This window comes from Bubalus kerabau, chromosome X (genome assembly GCF_029407905.1).
Source record: "Bubalus kerabau isolate K-KA32 ecotype Philippines breed swamp buffalo chromosome X, PCC_UOA_SB_1v2, whole genome shotgun sequence".
NCBI lineage: Eukaryota > Metazoa > Chordata > Mammalia > Artiodactyla > Bovidae > Bubalus > Bubalus kerabau.
In genome coordinates, this window is record NC_073647.1 from 11,187,663 (window position 1) to 11,210,106 (window position 22,444).

The 22,444-nt window shown below is 39.8% G+C and overlaps 1 long non-coding RNA gene across 11 annotated transcripts in view; it reads right to left on the reverse strand.

Moving 5' to 3' along the window:
• The window catches only part of LOC129639603 (uncharacterized), a 206,896-nt gene that overhangs the window by 149,046 nt on the left and 35,406 nt on the right, over nucleotides 1–22,444 (reverse strand). For 8 of the 11 annotated variants that reach the window (XR_008708492.1, XR_008708495.1, XR_008708490.1 and 5 more), the window contains one exon: nucleotides 16,480–16,569. The exons of 2 other annotated variants lie outside the window; for them this stretch is intronic. This is a non-coding gene — a long non-coding RNA (uncharacterized LOC129639603). Of the gene's footprint in view, nucleotides 1–9,150; nucleotides 9,449–16,479; nucleotides 16,570–22,444 lie in introns of those variants that run through there. One more of the 11 variants, XR_008708491.1, reaches the window with a different exon arrangement.

Consider the following 22,444-nt stretch of genomic DNA (forward strand, 5'->3'; position numbering starts at 1 on the left):
ACTCTTGATCATTCTTGGATTGAGGAGACAGTCTATGTGAGAAAAGGGGGGGGGGGTGATCAAGAAGCAGCAGACAGATAGGCAGATGGCTGGAGGAGTGGATGGCCATGTGGGAGAGTACCAGAGCTGGTGCCTGCTGTGTCCCAGGGAGGCTCATTGTCCATCAAGGAAAGAGAACGATTGGGAAACGCTTTACAGTACAACACATCACACGGAATAAGAGTCTATTTATCCAGTTGGAGCAAGAAAAAAGTAACAGTGCCCACTTCCTGTGTGGGTGTTCTTGGCCTTTTCCAGCAAGGTGTGCGTTTAAAAAAAGATTAGTACAATAGGGCACGAACAGTCCTATTGAAAACAGCCGCCTGCATAGACTTGGCAGATTTATACTGTGGAACAGTTCCGTCTGACATTTAAAATGTGGCAAAACTACTTAAATTCAATTTAAAAATAAGTTTTCTATAGCCCCTCATTTTCTTCTTATAAACAGGAGTTCAATGAAGATGGCATCATGAGCTTTACAGGATGCCCCTCAGAATGAATGTTTGTCAGAGACAAGAATACACGGCACTAAGAAATGACAAGCTGATTAGGCAGCAATGATTCCCAGGCTCATGCCTGAGAAGAAGACTCTGGAGAAAGAACTCTGGTGGGTGGAATTTGGACTGTGGTTTGGACTGGGATGCAGCTCCAAACCACTGCAGCCAAGTTCACAAAAGGAACATGAACAAATGTCTTAAGCAATGAATGGTAAAGAGGAAAGGGAACAGGGGAAGACTTTCTCTGTAATGTCATGCAGGGACCAATGACTTGGACCTGCATCCTGATTTCCTTGCAGTAGTTGAATTTGGTTAGAAAAAGGGGACTGTGAAATTCTGGTGGAATAGGTCATATAGCAGAGCTACTAGATTGTTTTTGTTCTACAGTGTAAAGATGAAGTGCTTCTTAAGGAACTCAATAGAAATAGATTCAGTAAATCTGAGGAGAAGCCTAGAAATCTGCAATGGGACAAATGCCTTATTCTGACACAGATATCGTGAGTACCCCACTATGAGAAAAACTTTCTTGTGATGGTGACCTTCCCTCATCATCTTGTTCTCCCCCTTGGCTGACTTCATCTGCTCTTCCTAAAATACTGTGTTCATAGACTGATGAAATCTAGAGTTGGAATAAACCTTAAAGATCACTGAAATGCCTTTCACACTCCATGTAGGCATCCCCACCACAGCTTGTCTCACAAGTAGGTCTCCAGCCTCTGCACCTGATCACATTGTTGAATGGCTCTCACTTTAAAAAACAAAAAAGATCACCTTGTACTCCCATAATGTGAAAGCCCATAAAGTGAAAGTCGCTCAGTCATGTCTAACCCTTTGCAACCCCATGGACTATACAGTTCATGGAATTCTCCAGGCCAGAATACTGGAGTGAGTAGCCTTTCCCTTCTCCAGGGAATCTTCCCAACCCAGGGATGGAACCCAGGTCTCCCACACTGCAGGCAGATTCTTTACCTGCTGAGCCACAAGGAAAGCCGAAGGTCTCTACAAAAGTCCAAATTTCATTCAACATGAGAATCATCCAGGGATAGTGAAAAGATCACTAGATCTTAAGTCAGAATTTTAGCTCCTGACCTCTACTTTCTAGTTGGGTGATCTTAAGCAAATCTTACTTGATCTATCTGCAGCTCAGTTGCCTTTTCTGTAGAAGGTGCTAATGCGAAATTTGGTGCAGTGTTAACAGTTAAGAATATGCACTGGAGCCCAGACTGAGGGGGATTAAAACTCGGCTCAACTAGTTGCTAGATGTGTGATGTTGGACATGTTACTTATCCCCTGTATGTCTCAGGTCAGTCACTTGCAAGGTATATCTGGTAATAAGAAAACAAACTTACGTAGTGAAATGTAAATAAGTTAATATGTACAAAGAGGTTCACATACAGTAAGCACAGTGTAAGTGTTAGCTATTACTGCTGCTACTAAGTCACTTCAGTCGTGTCTGACTCTGTGTGACCCCATAGATGGCAGCCTACCAGGCTCCCCGGTCCCTGGGATTCTCCATGCAAGAACACTGGAGTGGGTTGCCATTTCCTTCTCCAATGCATGAAAGTGAAAAGTGAAAGGGAAGTCGCTCAGTCATGTCCGACTCTTTGTGACCCCATGGACTGCAGCCTACCAGGCTCCTCTGTCCATGGGATTTTCCAGGCAAGAGTACTGGAGTGAGGTGCCATCGCCTTCTCTGAAAGTAGCTATTACTGCTGCTGCTGCCAGGCAAGAGTACTGGAGTGGGGTGCCATTGCCTTCTCCAGTAGCTATTACTACTTTCTATTAAATTGGGATAAAATTATTGCAATAACTATCTCATCAGACTGGTATAAAATTAAAAATCATGTGAAATAATATATGATAAAGAGCTCAATAAACCATAAATGCCACATAAATGTTATCAGATTTAGTTGGAACCTGTTCTAAAAGTAACTTCAGACTACAGAGGATAACTCTAATATCTATTCAACATAACAATATCTGAAGATACCTCATCTTGAACTCCCAGGCATAGTAGCTTCAGTGTTTTCAACAGTTCCTTATATCACATAGCTTTATGGCCTCTTCATCGCCTTGGTCAAATTTTATGGATCCACTAAATTTCATTATTTATTTTTATTCATCAAATATTTTGTCAACACCTACTACATTCTAAGTACTATGCTGCATCTTGGAGTTATACCACTGACTGAAACATAGTTCCTACCCTCAAAAAATGTTGTCCAGTGGTCAAAATGCTTCGTAAGGTAGAACATCAAAACGAAATGTTACCAAAGGATTCACTGGGCCAACAAACCACTCCTACTTTGTGTAGTACATATTTATCAATGTAGACTAAGGCTCTATTAGCCTGGCTGATCAGTGTTGATTCATCTTGAGCATATAGTCAAATAACCCTCTAGGATTTACACATTAAAACTCCTGTTGGACCACATCTTCAGCACTCTACATTTATATGGTTGATTGTAAACCCAAGAGTTAAGACTTGAAATTTGTACATATTAAATGAGCTATTATTATTTTCACCCCATCCCTCTATTTAAAACTATAAAAATGTTAATATTTACATAGTTAATTGGCATGCCATCTATACATTCAGTCATTTCATTGATAAAAACGATGAACGGAATACCACTAGAAATTTCCTTTCTGATTGACATAAATTCATTAGGATGCTTGCATTAGAGTTATTCAACCATGTATGGAAACTACTAATACTATTTCCATACAACTCACATTCCAAGCACCCAAATAATAGTAGCTAATACTTATTGATCAATTATTAGATACTGCTCTAATGTCCTTAGACACTGTTTCAAAAGTTTTACATGTATAAACACATCCTGCCCTCTCAACAATGCTATTAAATAAGTGCTACTTCTATTTTGATTTTATAGATCAGAAAACTGGAGAACTGAGAGATAATGTCAAATGCCTGAGAACCCACATCTAATAAGTGGTAAAGCTATGATTTTAAATCTGAAGTCTAGTGCTAGAGCCCACATACCATCACTGTGATATTCCTGTTCTTACTGTTCAACAAATGAAATGGGATTAACTAAGCATAACTTAACCTTCAGTGAAGGCATGCTGAGAGTCCCCATGATCACCACTGCCTTTTCTCAGCATTTGCAATTGATTTCTTTATGAATCTATTAGAGATTTCCACTAAGGATTGATGTCAACATCACAGGATTAAAATTTCTAGATTCGGAGGTCCTCCTTTTACAACAAATCAGATTACCATTAGTTTAGTAATTGCATTTGGTCAGAGACCCCTCTCATTGGATTAGTATGGTGTCTCTCTGACCTATGACTGCATAGTTTGCTTGCATATCCTAATAAAAAGTCAACTTCCAGAATTTCATTAAATATTTAATGAGTGTCCTTGGCAGAAAGGCAGAAAGCCTAACTAAAATCTCAAAAATGGCTCTTTAAACCCATTCAGTGAGAAAGAAAATGAAGCAGAAGACAAGAAAGTTTATATTCCAAGCAGACACTGGTAATTATCACATTGGACCACGCATCTGTCTAGCCACCTTCTGTTCACAAGATGAAATTAAAACTGTTGGTGTGCTGGCTTGCTATTCCTGTTAGTTACAGTCCCCTCTTATGTGTCTCCAGGTAGGGATGCTCTGCACTGCTGTTTCATTTCACTGACATTTCGAGAGAGTAGAATGACCCTTCTGTTTTTATTTCTTTGTCCCTAATAGGGTCTGTTACCAGATCGCCCCCAGAAAAAGCTATTTATTGCTGTCTCTTTTATTGTTTTTCTTTTTATCTCTCTGCCAACTTTCTGTGGAAAAACTTTGAGCACTTGATTGGGTGGGGGGTGGAAAAGTGGGAAGATAGGAAATAAATTGCTGGCTTTTATTTGTGGATATGCACTGTGTCGGCTTTTTGGCAAAAATTGTTCAAGTTCCTATCAATTTTATGGGAAAATGTTAACTCCCAAAACTGAAAGAGTAAATCCTCAAAAAATTTTAGATCTTCATTTTTCAACATGTGTACTGTAGAACATGAAATCAGAGTTGATTTTCTACAGTGTGTTTGGGAGGAGGAAGTTGAACTCTCAAACTAGTTTGGGGAAATTTTTATAATGTTTTTTATATAAGTGAATATTATTTATGATTTCAATCAATTTAAGTAATTTCCAACATTTACAATTTCCATCATTATTCACAACTGTTTATTGAGCACCACTGTTTATTCAGGTACTCTTGCAGGATCTGCATATAGAATGGTGAATAAGCAGATATGGTCCCTGCCCTCAGGAAGCTAACATTTCAGCTGGGGAGACAGAAAATATTCAACTCAGTGAATAAATAAATGAGATCACCTTGCTGCTGTTGTTGTTTAGTCACTAAGTAGGGTCCCACTCTCTTGCAACCCCATGGACTGTAATCCACCAGGCTCCTCTCTCCATGGGATTTTTCAAGCAAGAATACTGAAGTGGGTCGCCGTTCCCTTCTCCAGGGGATCTTCCTGACTCATGGACCAAATCTGCTTCTCCTGCATTTGCAGGCAGATTCTTTAATAATACATATTTTTTAATAAGACATTGGGGTGAGGTTGAACATGGCAAGAAGATGTATTGGAACTACCTTAGAACCACGAGGGAAGGACTCTCCAAGGAGGTGATATTTGATCTGAAACTTATGGCTCTTCCATTGGGATAGGAGGGGAAGAGTTAGCAACAGAGATGGGTGAATACTGGAAATTCCCTGAGACTAGAAAATGTTTGGGCTTCCCTGCTTGCTCAGTGGGCTTCCCTCATGGCTCATTCGGTAAAAAATCTGCCTGCAATGCAGGAGACCCAGGTTCAATTCCTCAGTTGGGGAGATCCCCTGGAGAAGAAAATGACAACCCACTCCAGTATTCTTGCCTGGAGAATCCCCTGGACAGAGGAGCCTGGCAGGCTACAGTCCATGGTGACTCAGTGGTAGCCTGGTGAGCTACAGTCCATGGGGTTGCAAAAGAGCCAGACATGACTTAGCGACTTAACAACAACAAGAAAGTTTGATGTGTTCAAGAAACAGCAAAGAAGCTGATGTGGCTGTAGCAGAGTGTTAAGGGCAAGAAGGGTACCAGATGATGCTCAAAGGAAGGCAGGGCCAGCTTATGTACAGCTTTGTGAACTATGGTAGGGATTAAATGATTTTGAGCAAGAAAGTGGCTTAACTCAGTTTACATCAAGACTTTGAGAAGTCCCATCTTAAAGAAATCTGCTTAGAATTTTTAATCCAGGAGTTCCCAAGCACATTTGATCACTGAAGACTTTATCTCTATAGAATACATTTTAACGTCTTGCATAATACTATCCCATAGCATACCAGTTTAGGAAACACTTGAGATAAATCTGTGAGTGAAATAGCTATTTTGCAGTAATTGAATGTTTGAGGATGTACTGAAAATAGAGACATACGGATGAATACAGACAGACAGATGATGTGAAATAGACATTTTTGCTCTAGTTTTATGCAGGATACTGAGTAGATCATAGAGTTGGGATGAAGGAGGTTAGAGTTCTTTTATTCTTACAAAATAGCCACATTTTCTTTTCTCAAACAATGAAACTACTTGTTATCAGGAAGACTTCTATTTTACCTGTCTTCTCTCAGAGGATTTTGCTCATAGAGGATTCTGAAGGAAAAGCAGTTGGACCTAGAGCAATGTTTGTGTGGTTTGCTTTGAAAGAACAAATCAGTAATGCCCATCATTTCTTACAATATGCATCTTTCAGGATTGGAGAGGAGAAATGGAGAAGTGAGTAAGAAGAGACAGCTGAGTAGTAGGTAAGAGAAAGGGGATATTCAAGTTGAATGTGTGGAGCTCACAACATGATGGATGTCAGGGTCTTTGCACAAGCAATGTTATTTCCTCCTTGTCATTTGAAGGATGGTTACAAGATGAAGGAATAATGGGAAAGTGATGGGAGACAGTCTAGTAGAGTGGTTAAAAGCATGGTCTTTGAAGTCAGGCTTGGTTTCCAGACCCAGATCTACCAGTTACTAGCTGTGTTGCTTTGGACAAGTTATTTAACCTCTCTGAGACTTGGGTTCATCATCTATAAAATGAAGATGATAATGGTATCCAGTTCATAAGAATGTTGAAGGTATTAAATTAGATTATATATGTAAAGAGCTGAGTGCAGTACCTGGTATAGTACATATGAAAAAATGTTTCTGTTGTCAAACTTATTAATGTCTGGGCCTTTGGGAGAGAGGACAATGGAAATGCAGTTCAATATTATCTGATGGAAGTTTCTGTAATAATGGCAGTATCTGTGATCTGAACTATAATAGCTTAGCCACTAGACACATGGGAACATTGAGCACTTGAAATTTTTCTAGTGCAAGTGAGGAACTAAAATATTAGTCCCATTTAAGTTGATTAAAATTTAAATTTAAGTAGCTATGTGTATCTATTGGCTACCATATTAGACAGTGCAGCTCTAGGTGTTCAGAATTTTGAGAAAGAGATACTATTTGAAATGCCTCTGGATTTGGAAGGGGAAGGCGCAAAGAGAAAAAAAAAAATAGGGTAGATTGTAAAGGGGAGACAAAGCAAAGGACTGAAGCTTCCAAGAGAATTAAGATGAGAATATAAGAAATGCCATTCTTGGTTCTATCACCCAGTCAAATAGGAATTTTCTAAGATGTTAACTATGACACCCCCTAACAAAGCTGAGAACTAGACCCACTACATCTATACCTTTCCCTGTGGATCTAAAAATCAAATCTTTTTCTCAGCCCTTCTTGACCCTTTTTCTATTTTCAGCCTGCCTCATTTCCAAAGGTAATAGGTTCCATATGTTTACCACCTGCTGGATAAAGTGGTATTTCTACTTTATTGCTTTCAAGCTACCTCCTCTAGCTCCAAGTAATAGTACTTGTCTTTGATGAGTTCCAAGTGCTTTAAAGATATCCCCAAATAACCCAACAAGCAGTGAACATGTCAGTTCTTCTCCTGAGACTCTTGGCTCATATAACCGCATTTGGTCCTCAGGGTCAGAGGGGGCACTCTGCAGTGTCCTGGTGTGTCCTAACCTGCCTTAGCACTTAAAACTCCTCTGATGACGGTTTTCTATTGGGTAAAATCTTTGCTTTTAGAAACCCATTAAAATGCAAGTGTGTCATACTTGAATCCAAAACAACCACTTAACACCTTTGACTTACGTCTTTTCTGCATCAAATTCTAAGGACCTGGACCTATGTGAGTTGGGATTTGGAAAGAACATATAAGGAAAGGCCCTGACCTTGGAGGGTCTGCCACCTTGCATGGGGTACCACAGAAGAATAAATGCAAAAGTACAAAACACAAGAGACAACAGAAGAAGAACATCAAATAACACCAATTTTTCCAGTAGTCATGTACAGATGGGAGAGCTGACCATAAAGAAGGCTGAGAGCCAAAGAATTGATGCTTTGGAACTGTGGTGCTGGAGAAGACTCTTGCGAGTCCCTTGGATAGCAAGGAGACCAAACCAGTCAATCCTAGAGGAAATCAACCCTGAATATTCATGGAAAGGACTGATGCTGAAGCTCCAATACCACTTGATGTGATGAGCTGACTCATTGGAAAAGACCCTGATGCTGGTAAAGAATGAAGGCAAGAGTTTTTCTTTCTGGCTTACTTCACTCTGTATAATAGGCTCCAGTTTCGTCCACCTCATTAGAACTGATTCAAATGTATTCTTTTTAATGGCTGAGTAATACTCCATTGTGTATATGTACCACAGCTCTCTTATCCATTCATCTGCTGTTGGACATCTAGGTTGCTTCCATGTCCTGGCTATTATAAACAGTGCTGCGATGAACATTGGGGTACACGTGTCTCTTTCCCTTCTGGTTTCCTCAGTGTGTATGCCCAGCAGTGGGATTGCTGGATCATAAGGCAGTTCTATTTCCAGTTTTTTAAGGAATCTCCACACTGTTCTCCATAGTGGCTGTACTAGTTTGCATTCCCACCAACAGTGTAAGAGGGTTCCCTTTTCTCCACACCCTCTCCAGCATTTATTGCTTGTAGACTTTTGGATCGCAGCCATTCTGACTGGGGTGAAATGGTACCTCATAGTGGTTTTGATTTGCATTTCTCTGATAATGGTAACAATAACCCTGTGTACGAGACAGCAAAAGAGACACTGATGTATAGATCAGTCTTATGGACTCTGTGGAGAGGGAAAGGGTGGGAAGATTTGGGAGAATGGCACTGAAACATGTATAATATCATGTATGAAACAAGTCGCCAGTCCAGGTTCAATGCACGATACTGGATGCTTGGGGCTGGTGCACTGGGACGACCCAGAGGGATGGTATGGGGAGGGAGGAGGGAGGAGGGTTCAGGATGGGGAACACATGTATACCTGTGGCAGATTCATTTCAATATTTGGCAAAACTAATACAATATTGTTATATTATTGTAAAAAAAAGAATGAAGGCAGGAGAAGGGGACAACAGAGGATGAGATGGTTAGATAGCATCACTGACTCAATGGACATGAGTTTGAGCAAACTTCGGGAGATAGTGAAGGACAGGGAAGCCTGGTGTGGTGCAGTTCACGGTGTCGCAAAGAGTCGGACATGACTTAGCAACTGAACAACAATAACATGTAAGTTTTGACCCCTTCCACAATGAGGCTCTCTTTCTTACTTCATTGTATCACAACAGTGAACCAAGTTACAGGGTTCAGAAGCCACCAGATGAAGTTGTTCCAACTCCCTCCACAAATAACTGATTGAAATGATTCACTTGTTAGCAACAGGAAAAACTAATGTTTCTTTGAACTGATCATCTTCCTGAGAATTTTATTTGGACTTTGAGTAGTTTCCAGGAAATCTTCTTTATGAGGATATTTTAATTGTCTCCAGGAAGCCCTCAGTTTGGCCTTTTTTGACTCCATTCTCCCTGAATCTGTCAGTAAAATAACAATACATAGTTTTGCCTCAGATCTACATCTGGTTAATGATACTGGTCCAGTACAAACTGAATTCAAAGATAATCAGTATCAAGTAATGACATTGTTTATGGGACACTAAGTTTTCCATTAAATTTAACAAATAATTCTTAAGTATCTACTATGTAGGGCTATGAGGGACACAAGGACAAATTTTTAAAGAAATTCCTGTCTTCAAGAAGCATATGAGACGGAATATTATCTTCTTCTTCTCTAGGTCATTCAGTATTTATCACATTTTAATTTTGTATCTACTATGCCAAAAACTTTGCTAGGAATTGGGTGTTAATAGGGAACTAGACAGACATTCCCTGTCCTCAGGGAGCTTTGTATTCAGCAAACATTTGTGATTTATTTTGACTTGAGACTCAGCTCATCTTAGAGTACCTAATATGAAAGACCATTTACTTGAGCATTTGTCTTGTGTCTCCTTTAGGAAAGGCATGAAAGGTAGAGATGGTATTTATAATAACACAGCCTTGGAGAGTTTTTTGAATGAAGAAAAGGAGTAATCAAATCTGAACTCTCAGAAGCTTAACCTGGCATCCTATATGTTGAATCTCCTGCTAGGAGATGAGAAAGTCAGGAGTCAGGGAGAAATGTTATGTAAAGTCCAAACAAAAAGCAATGAGGTCAGTTATTAGGAGAGTGTCAATGGGCATATAAAGGTAAATGGCTTGGTAAATGACTAGTTTTAGGTTGGAGAAATTGAACAGCATGGCAAAGCTGGGGTAGAAAAAGGAATTAATCATATTTTGCACATTAGTTAGAGATTAAAGATTTGTAAAAAAAAATGTGTTTAAAATTCTGGGGGTTCTCTGGAGAGTTCATCATTTCAGAAAGGACTCAGCAACATTAAAAAGAAATCAGGAGTTCATTTAATCCTTATCATCTATGGGCATGCTGCTGCTGCTGCTGCTAAGTCGCTTCAATCGTGTCCAACTCTATGCGACCCCAGAGACGGCAGCCCACCAGGCTCCCCTGTCCCTGGGATTCTCCAGGCAAGAACACTGGAGTGGGTTTCCATTTCCTTCTCCAATGCATGAAAGTGAAAAGTGAAAGTGAAGTCGCTCAGTCGTGTCTGGCTCTCAGCGACCCCATGGACTGCAGCCTACCAGGCTCCTCCATCCATGGGATTCTCCAGGCAAGAGTACTGGAGTGGGGTGCCATTGCCTTCTCCGATCTATGGACATAACTATGTTCAATTCAACACATGCCTATTGAGTATCATTCACTATGTCCTAAGTACCCTTCAAGGCACTGGGAATAAAATAGTAAAGGAACATAGGAGTGGTTCCTGCCACTAAAATCTTATAGTCTTTTGATGTAAATAATAATAAAATAGCCATTAATTCAATATATACTTAATGAGTGTGTACAGACTCTAAATGCTGAAAATACAATGAGAAAAACAAATAAAAATCTCTACCCTGATGGAGCTCATATTTCAGTAGAGGAGACTGACTCCTCCAAAGTAAACAAATATTTCAGATAATGATAATTGCTATTAAAAATGGAACCAGGTAACAGGATATAGTGGCAGAGATGATGAGGTTTACTTTAGATGGGGTGGCAGGAGAGGGCTCTTTGGTTGTAGGTTGGTTGTTAAGTGGCTCAGTCATGTCCCACTCTTTGTGACTCCATGGACTATAGCCCACCAGGCTCCTCTGTCTATGGAATTCTCCAGGCAAGAATCCTGGAGTGGGTTGCCATTTCCTTTTCTAGGGGATTTCTTGACCCAGGGATTGAACCCATGTCTCCTGCACTGGCCGGTGGATTCTTCACCACTGTGCCACCAGGGAAGCCCAAGGGCTTTTTGAGGAGGGAGCAGATTGTGCAAAATATCCAGGGCAAGAGAATTCCATGTAGAAGAAAGAGCATCCCAAGGTTCTCAGAAGGAAAATAGCATGGCAGTTTCAAGGGTCAGGAACAAAGCCAGTGTGGCTGTAGCAGAATGAGCAAAAGGAAGAGAGGTAAGAAGGGGTAGGCTTATGGAAGGTTCTATATATAGGTCATGGTAAGGAAGTTGGTTTCACTCTCAGTGTATCAAGAGCTTTAAGAAGAAAGCAACGTGATTTAGTTAACATTTTTAAAAGGGTCACTCTGGCTGCTGTGCTGAGAATAAACTTCAGAGCAGCAGGAGTAGAAGCAGGGAGACCTGTTAGGAGCCTATAAATACACATATATATCTGTAAGTCTTTTGTCTTTTATGGTAAAACAATGTTTCTCCCTTATGAAGAAACATTTCTCCTTATAAAATATTTCCCCATCACTCATCACTTTTTATTCCAGTGCAGAGAAATAAAACAAATTCTTCAATGTAAATGGTAGGAAATTATATTAAATTTTGGCTATTTAGGAAATTTATTCGTTCATTAAGCAAATATGTACTGATTGGCTACTAAGTGCCATGCACTCTGCTAGACCCTGGAGACACAAATCTGAACAAAACAGCAATAATAACTTCCCTCATGGAGTTTTTTTATCTTGTGTGAAATCAGCTCATATCTATGAGCTGATTATATACAGACATTCAAATTGGGAAAGGAGTACAACAAGGCTGTATACTGTAACCCCGTTTATTTAAATTATATGCAGAGTAAATCATGCACAATGCCAGGTTGGATGAAGCACAAGATGGAATCAAGATTGCCAGGAGAAATATCAATAACCTCAGATATGCAGATGACACCACCCTTTTGGCAGAAAGTGAAGAGGAACTAAAGAGCCTCTTGATGAAAGTAAAAGAGGAGAGTGATAAAGCTGCCTTAAAGCTCAACATTTAAAAAGCTAAGATCATGACATCTAGTCCCATCGCTTCATGGCAAATAGATGGGGAAACAATGGAAACAGTGAAAGGTTTTATTTTCTTGGGCTCCAAAATCACTGCATATGGTGACTGAAGCCATGAAATTAAAAGATTCTTGTTCCTTGGAAGAAAAGTTATGACCAACCTAGACAACATATTAAAAGCAGAAACATTATTTTGCCAACAAAGGTCTGTCTAGTCAAAGCTATGATTTTTCCAGTAGTCATGTAAGGATGTGAGAGTTGGAGTATAAAGAAAGCTGAGTGCCGAAGAATTGATGCTTTTGAACTGTGGTGTTGGAGAAGACTCTTGAGAGTCCCTTGGACTGCATGGAGATCCAAGCAGTCCATCCTAAAGGAAATAAGTCCTGAGTCTTCATTGGAAGGACTGATGCTGAAGCTGAAGCTCCAATACTTTGACCACCTGATGCGAAGAACTTAGTCAGTGGAAAAGATCCTGATGCTGGGAAAGATTGAGGGTAGGAGGAGAAGGGAATGACAGAGGATAAGATGGTTGGATGGCTTCACCGACCTGATGGACATGAGTTTGAGCAAGCTACAAGGGATGGTGATGGACAGGGAAGCCTGGAGTTCTGCAGTCAATGGGGTCACAAAGAATCAGACATGACTGAGCAACTGAACTGAACTGATGTGGTCATATGCATTGCCATTTAAGTGTAGGACACATGTGAAAGGGGAAAACCTGTTTAGGAAAGACCTTAACTCAGAGTTTTCAATCTATCATTAGACATGGATTGTCAAGTTTTAATCATAACTGCACTTCCAATAGCAGGGAAAGAATGAAGTATAACTTTGTTATTCACTCGTTAAGTCATGTCCAACTTTTTGTGATGCCATGAGCTGCAGCACATCAGGCTTCCCTGTCCTTAACTATCTCCCAGAGTTTGCTCAAACTCATGTCCATTAAATCAGTAATGCCATCCAACCATCTCATCCTCTGTTGTCCCCTTCTTCTCCTGCCCTCAAATCTTTCCCAGCATCAGGGTCTTTTCCAATGAGTTGACTCTTCACATCAGGTGACCAAATATTGAAGCTTCAGCCCAAGTCCTTCCCATGACTATTTAGGGTTTATTTCCTTTAGGATTGACTGGTTTGATCTCCTTGCTGTCCAAGAGACTTTCAAGAGTCTTCTCTAGCTCCACAGTTTGAAAGTATCAATTCTTTGATGCTCAGCCTTCTTTATGTTCCAACTCTCACATCCATACATAACTACTGGAAAGTATAACTGACTATGTTAAAATAAGGAAGTAGCCCCCCCAAAAGAAACTACAATGCCATAGAGAGCCTCCTCAGTACACAGCACACGACTGGAGGTTCTGCAGGAAAACACTAATCAAGCAAGGACCCTGTCCTAAAGAAGCTACAGTGTCATGTCATCCAAGAGGCCTTTCCTGATCGTCCCTACCATTCCTAGTCCTGGTAAGACAACCTCCTCTAGCATCCATCCACCTGCTGTTTATGACTCCATGACCCTATAGTCTATGGCAATTGTTTTTTAACTTATCTTTCTTCCCTGAGTTTTTTTTTAACTCATCTTTCTTCCCTGACTAGACAATGAATCCCATAAAACCAGTGGTATTAGTCAGCCTGCTCACTGAGGTGTGCCCACATTTTAATTAAAGATGGCACATGATGGGTGCTCAGTAAATGATGAATAAACAATACAAGGTGAAAAGTAATAAGTGCCATGAGTGATGTATAGATAAGTTGCTATGAACATTCACTGGACGGAGTGGGCACTTCTAATCAAGGTAAGTTAGAAAATGGTTGGTAGAGGATTATTTTTGTGCTGGTCTATGAAGATCAAACCAGATTGGTTGTAGGTATGAGGGAAGACATCCCATGTGAATAGTGCAAACAAAGGCATGGAAATGGAACACCCCATTTAAAAATTGTTAAACTAAAAGGAGAATAGGAAGTGGTGGGAGGTAATATTGGAAAGGTAGCTTAAGGACTGAAGTGTAAAGGGCCTTGATTGTCAGACTCACGGATTTGATCATCTGAAATCTAGTCCAATCCACTACAACATTCAGGATTTGAAATCAGAAGATCTGGATTCTGGGTCTAGTTTTGCCATTTGTCAGCTATGTAACTTAAGGAAAACTATTAGAAACTCTGGTGGTCTGGGACTTCCCTGGTAGTTCAGTGGTTAAGACTCCAAATTCCCACTTCAGGAGGCGCAGATTTGATACCTGGTTGGAAAACTAAGGTCCCACATGCCACACAACATGGTCCAAAACAAAAGACCCTGATAATCTGAGCCTGTGATTCATTGACATAATATTCAGAAATGGGAAATACAGCAAGGAAAGGGAGGAAGGTAGTTCACTTTTATATCTGTGAAATTTGAGGGTACCATATGATATCCAAGTAGAGATGTTCAGTGAACAGTAGAGATATTTGGGGGATTTAAAACCAGTAGAGGGAGGTTAGAAATATTGATTTAGTAGACATAAAAACAGAACTGACAGTTGAACTCATGATTTTTAAATAAAGAGAAATAGTAATCAAAGTCAACACCTGAAGAAGGATTTTGTTAAAAAATGCTTTTGATCAATTTAGATTCAGTTCAAGAAATACATTTGAAGAGCAAAGAAATCTCAGACTATCTCTTTACTATTAGCATTCTGCTGCTGAATACTCTTGTAGCCATGGAGATAATAGTTCCCTAAACCAACTCCAGACATACGCGACCTTTTAGGCCACTCAAACCTCTATTTCCTCTCACCATAGAAGCCGAACATCTCTAATCAGAAGTTACCATATTATATAAAAAATTGTTTTTCTCACTGTCATCTGAAGCTCATCTATGCTTTTTGAATCCCATTATAAATTAGTTTCATCTAAAAAAAAACTTCTTTAAGATACTCTCAGAAAGTAGCAATGTTCTCCGTATAATTCCAATCATACCAGGGAGTTCATCTTATCAGAAATAGCTGAATAATGTTGGGACTCTCAAAGCCCTTCCTTAATTCTATTCTCTAAACTCTCAGGAAGATCATGGCATGTAAGTTTAAAGTGTAACCTTCAATTCATCTAGTCTATCCCTGCTCCTGAGGGTGGGCAGGTAGGTGCTAAGTAATACTTCCCAGACACCACGTGAACTTCAGGCTTATGTAAGTGGGATCCTGATTCCTCATTGAACAATTGCCAACCTTTTTTCACTTAGGTACTGAATTTTATCTCAGTACTTTCAGCTACAGCCTGAAGACCTGCTTCAACCCTGAAAGATGCCTCAAACTAGAGCCTTGTCTCCTGACTCGAAGTGTCATTAACTTCTGTACTATTGCCAAGTTCCACCAAAGAGATCATCATTATGCTGACCACCAATGGAGCCAAATTGCATTGCCTGAGATAACCTTGACTTTTGGGTCCCGTCCCAGAGTGCAGGTCTACAGGTGGGTAATTCATCTTAGGCCTTGACATTGCCATATCGCAAGCTGCTTCTCTTTCCCCACTAGTCTGGGCTGCTGAAGTACCATGCACACCTAGCAACTGAGCCACTAGACATCTGTCAACAAATGTGTGGATGATTCAGTGAAAATCCATTCCCCACTATTGGAAGAACAATGTATGTGCAACCTGTATTTTCCATAGTTTATGAAGCTAAGCCAAAATGCATCTTAATTGAATAATCACTGGTGATCAGCAGTACATACTTCATATAAGAGCCTACAATGAGGACTTCATCCCTCACATATACACACAAGAACATGGAAATGAGGGCAATAAAGATTGTCTTCAGAATTCATAAGAAAACACATAATAAATTAGAAAAATAATTAGCAAAATCATTTTCAAGAAACTGAATTTTTATAGGCCAGTAGGGTTAGACCTTAACCTGATTAAGTTTATTAATATGGCTACAGGCATAATTTGTAAGAAGTGGAGCTGATCAGACAGAAAGGGAAATATGATAATCGATGAACAAATATTGACCTTTGACACTGCCCATTCAAACACTGTCCAGGGGACAAAATACCTTAGCCAAAGAGTTTTGCATTCTAATTGCATTAGCAAGACTCTCCATCTCTATTATGATAATGAATATAGAAAGTTGAAACAAGTGTATTATTCCCATTGCAAGATCTCTCTTTACTTGAGATACTTTAGTCTATCTTAGTTATATGTGATTAAATACGCATTTCATGTAACTCACCTTGACCTGATTCAAAGCTCATCAGGTTTCATGTTTAGATGCCTTGCTAAAGGTCCCACAGTTGTGATTTGACTTTCCATATTCATCTGCCTAGAAGGAGACAATATGTTGGCCATAAAGACTTCATAGATTTCAGTTCCTGTGAAATTTCTCATTGTGATTTAACACATTGGTACTCTGATTATGATTTTGCTTCCCATGTAAATTGTCCTGAAGGCAGAGAATTTCTGGTCATGCCAAAACAAGTATATTGATCTATAACACTCATTTTGTTCATCATTCATTAATATACTGACATCCTAGTATTATCATTACTCTTATGAGAATGTCAGTATGGATTTGCCTCTGAGTGATGGATCCACTCTAAATAAAAATAACCTCTAAGTTGGTGTTTGATTGAAAATGTGTTTTATTCACACTATTTGTATCAAATAGTATTAGAATTAACTGCAAATAACAAAAAATATAAGCAAAATGGAAGCGTATTTCTCTCTCAATGTAGGAAATTAAGGGCCAGAATGGTGGCTCCAGGATTGTCAAGAACTCTGATTACAAATCTACCTTATTGTTCCATAACTCTCAACTTTAGGCTTCCGCCTCAGGATTCAAAATGCCTATGGCAGGCAGCTCTAGCATCACAGAGGACATGACAGCCTTATCCCTGTCCTTACTCCTCTGGCTGGAATTTGGGTGTGGTGGTAGAATTTCTCACATGGAGCATCTCCCAGCAAATGCCAGCCCCTTTGTATAATTGCTTTTCACTTGTACATTTCTGGACTGTGCAAAGGGTCTACATTCAAATTCCAAGGCCACCTGAGGGCAAGCCCATGATTACGAATTCTCAGAAAAGATATTTTCCTCTGCCAAAACATTGTTTCTTTGCCTGAGACAACCTCCCTTGCCATCTTCTCCTAAGGAGAAAAATTTTCCTAGTACAGACTTTCACTGCACATAAAACACTTTTTTTTTTAATTCACTTTATTTATTTTTTTAATTTTATTTTTAAACCTCAAACACTGTATTAGTTTTGCCAAACATCAAAACGAATCTGCCACAGGTATACATGTGCTCCCCATCCTGAACCCTCCTCCCTCCTCCCTCCCCACACCATCCCTCTGGGTCGTCCCAGTGCACCAGCCCCAAGCATCCAGTATCGTGCATTGAACCTGGACTGGCGACTCGTTTCATACATGATATTACACATGTTTCAATGCCATTCTCCCAAATCTTCCCACCCTCTCCCTCTCCCACAGAGTCCATAAGACTGTTCTATACATCAGTGTCTCTTTTGCTGTCTCGTACACAGGGTTATTGTTACCATTTTTCTAAATTCCATATATATGCGTTAGTATACTGTATTGGTGTTTTTCTTTCTGGCTTACTTCACTCTGTATAATAGGCTCCAGTTTCATCCACCTCATTAGAACTGATTCAAATGTGTTCTTTTTAATGGCCGAGTAGTACTCCATTGTGTATATGTACCACAGCTTTCTTATCCATTCATCTGCTGATGGACATAAAACACTTTAAGAGACCTAGTTTTACATGGAGGTCTCAGTCTCAATTCTGACACTGTGCATGGGTGTTAAAACACAGACCTTGGTTACCAATATCCAAATTTCCAACATCCCCAGGGAAATCAGTGCTAACTCAGGAGTATCACTCTAGTTTATAGTTTCCTCTTTGTGTTTAACCCCTGGAAATATCTTTCTGTCTTGAAGACTCAACTATGCCTTAAGAACTATGTTTCTTCTATTCGCCAAAATGTAAACTCCACAAGGTCAGGAATGTGCATCTGTTTGTTTTACTTCTGCAGCACTTAGAACACTGCCTGGAACACGGGAAATGTGTTCAATAATATTTGGTGAGTAAGTTAATTTGAGCCAGCATGTCCAGCATTGCATCTAGGAGTGGGGCAAGAGTTACCAGATTATCTAATATATGGTATTTCTAGAATGAAAGTCAGATCCATGCCCTTTCCACTGTACTATGCTATCATTCGTGTTTACAGTTATGGTGAGATTTTCAGAGTGTGTTTCCAATGTCAGCGTATGGAAACTCTAGACAGAGGGAACTAATCCTCTTCAGAGTCATCTTAACCACCACATTCAGTTAAGAAACTGGATTCTCCAATTGCATAGGTATAGTGCAACCAGACTGTGCCTCTAGGTAAATTCTAATTCAGCACCTGCCGAGAAGTAAGAGCTTGCCCGAAGCTTCCTCAGAAAGTTCTCAATATACACTCTCTGTCATCAACAAAGCTCCATTTTACCATGAGAAATAATAGACGCATCTACTGAACACTTACTATGTGCCAGGTACTCTTGCATATGCTTTAAATTTACTCATTCACAGATGTAGATGTAGACACTGCCCAAAGATGGTAAATAACTTGCCAGAGGCTGCAGAGGTAATGGCAAGAGCAGGGGTTTTTCTAGTCATATTGGCTCCAAAGTACATGAGCTGAGCAATTATTTTATGCTGCCCCACATTTACTTGCATTAACTAGTCTCATCCCCTAGCCCATTCTAACAGGAATTTTAATACTCAGTGGTAAAATAAAATTATAGAGCCCAATTACAGGCCAATTTTTTTCATGAAGCCAGAAGTTACAGTCTGTAGTATGATCTGTCATCTGCATTGTCACACTAGGCTTTCTCAGAACAACTGTGAAGGTGCAAACAATAGCTAAAGTACACTTTTTTTTTTTTGGCTGTCCAGCATACAGAATCACTTAGATTTGTATTGAATGAAGAAATGGAAAAGTACCATATTAGCTCTTCAAAATTGGGAGGGAGGATGCAGTGTGAATACATATATAGTATCTAACACTCAAATGCCTCACTCAAAAAATAAGAAAATCTCTTTTTTTACTACAGGACTCTTTTTGGGTGCTGCAGACAGGAAAAATGATTTAGTCTGATACCCATCAATGAATATATTAGAGTGGCTTCAACTAGCAGCTGCAGAAGAAGATTTAGAGAACAGTTAGTTTTAAGTTGGAAAATCGCTAAAATATCCAGGCAATGTATCAACCTTGCTCTGAGTTTACTAAACCCAATAAATGGAACTGTTTAAGAACATTAAGAATGATGCATGAATAATGCAAATCAATTCAACTTTATTACTTTTTCCGTACTGTTTTCTTAATGGCCCAACTTTCAGCTGCACATTCATACTACTATCTGTGGGTGCATTTCAGCAGTTAATTCTATAGTAATTACAGATATTAAGGATTCAGCACACTGAGGAAATATCTCAGTGAGAGACAGCCTACATGAAACACAATTATAAAATACTATATATAAACACTGATCACATTTTTCAGAAGAAACAATCAGTGAAATTAGACAGATATAGGCTGTAGAGAAAAGAAAAATGCTAATATCAAGAAAATCTTGCTATGTTCTAGGTACTGTATTTACTATATGGATTTTATTATATAGGTTTATTATAGTTAATATACACAAAAACCCTGGGATATAGTTAGTATTGCTATTCCCATTTTATAGGTGAGGACACTGAGATACAGAATGGTAAAGTGACTTTCCTAAGGTCATACGATTAATGAGTGCTAAAACTGATACTTGAACCCAACTTATACACTAGAGTATGCTCTTAGCCATTCTCCTATACTACCTCACACAGCAAAAGATGTAAACATTAAAACAGAATTCAGCAAACTTTTATTAAGTGCTTGCTATGTGTCTCCCACTATGATAAGCACCGAGACTGTAAGAAGCAGCATAGAATTGAGAATGGGTGCAAATGGTTTGCAGATATCTAGGAGATTAGACGGAGAAGGCAATGGCACCCCACTCCAGTATACTTGCCTGGAAAATCCCATGGATGGAGGAGCCTGGTAGGCTGCAGTCCATGGGGTCACTAAGAGTCGGACACGACTGAGTGACTTCCCTTTCATTTTTCACTTTCATGCATTGGAGAAGGAAATGGCAACCCACTCCAGTGTTCTTGCCTGGAGAATCCCAGGGATGGGGGAGCCTGGTGGGCTGCTGTCTATGGGGTCGCACAGAGTCAGACACGACTGAAGTGACTTAGCAGCAGCAGCAGCAGGAGATTAGAAAGGCTCCAAGATGTCTCAATAGAAGTTTCTAAAAAGGTCGTAGAAAAATGGGAAAATGACATTTATTGTATCGTCAGCCCTCGTTGGGCTCTGCTCCAGCAGCAAGATGTCATCTTAAAGTCTGTCAACATGGCATGCAATGAGTGCAGCCAAAAAAAAAAAAAAAAAAAAAAGGAGAAGAATATCTGGACAGATTCTAAAATCCTTAAGATTCCCATGGGGGTTCTCATGATTGAGGAGCATTTCAGACCATATATTCAAGAAATGGTCATTTACATTTTATTTTAATCAATGTTGTCCCCTTTGGAATCACTCAGTCCATAAGTATGTATGAGCATCTACCAATGTACCAGACATTATGAGAAGTATAGTAATGTATAAGTCACAGTGCTGGACTCCCCTGGTGGCCCACTGGTTGAGAGTCCGCCTGCCAATGGAGGGGACACGGGTTCAATCCCTGGTCTGGGAACACCCCACATGCTGCAAGGCAACTAAGCCCGTGCACCACAACTACTAAGCCTGTGCTCTGCAACCAAAGAAGCCATCCTAATGAGAAGCCTGTGCCCCACAACTAGAGAGTAGCCCCCTTCGTGGCAACTAGAGAAAGCACGCCTGCAGCAACTAAGACCGAGTGCAGCCAAAAATAAAATGAAATCATCTTAAAAACAAAGACACAGTGCTCATCAACAAAAAATCTACACTCTAGTGAATAGACAATGAACTCACATGAAACAATTACTAGAAAAGACATTCATGATAAAAATGCTTACTTACTCAGTACAAACAAATGCTTAACAGAGTCAGGAAAGGGAAAGAAACTGAGTTGATTTGTTCAGAAAACACTTCATGGAGACTAAAACCCAAGTGAGGCTTTGTTTTTGTTTTGTTTTGTTTTTGTGGGAGATTATTTTTGCTTTGGAATGATGCTAAAGCTGAAACTCCAATACTTTGGCCACCTCATGCAAAGAGTTGATTCATTGGAAAAGACCCTGATGCTGGGAGGGATTGGGGGCAGGAGGAGAAGGGGACAACAGAGGATGAGATGGCTGGATGGCATCACTGACTCGATGGACGTGAGTCTCAGTGAACTCCGGGAGTTGGTGATGGACAGGGAAGCCTGGCGTGCTGTGATTCATGGGGTCACAAAGAGTCGGACACGACTGAGCGACTGATCTGATCTGATCTCTGATTTTTGCTTTTATTTTTATAAAAGCAAATAACACTTACTATGTGCCACAGATTTTTCCAAACACTTTGCATGTGTTAACCCATTTAATCCTCACAGTAGCTACCTGAAGTAGGTGAGAATTCTGAAACATCAAGAGTGTAGCTCACCCAAAGTCACAAAACTATTAGATGTCAGGGCCAATTTGAAGCCCCGCATTCTAGCTCTCCTGGAGTCTTACTGAAATGTAGTGGGAGACAATGTTGCTCTTTAGTAACTGATAAAACATGCAGGTGAAACCCAACAAGAGTAGGAGATTTGAGTGGAGTCACATGATTCTCCATAACTGTAGCTCTTCTTAGCCCAAGTTTTATGGCACAATTCTGAAGCTGGTGCTGTCTGCTGACGGCTTGTTGGGAGGTTGGTGAGATCACACATGTTTATAAACTGGAAAAAGCTATGCAAATATTAGTTCCATTATTTGACTCTTGGTCTGCTATGTTTACTTTTTGGAAATTTTATGAATTTGTCATATCTACCTTCACTGTAATCTCTTCAGATCCCTATTACAAAAAGAGTAAAGTATATACAATTACTAATTTTTTTTTAATTGGAGGATAATTGCTTTACAATAGTGTGTTGGTTTCTTCCATACATCAATATCAGGTGGGATCTCAGCCAGGGTGAAATATACTTAAAAACAATCCACTTTGAGA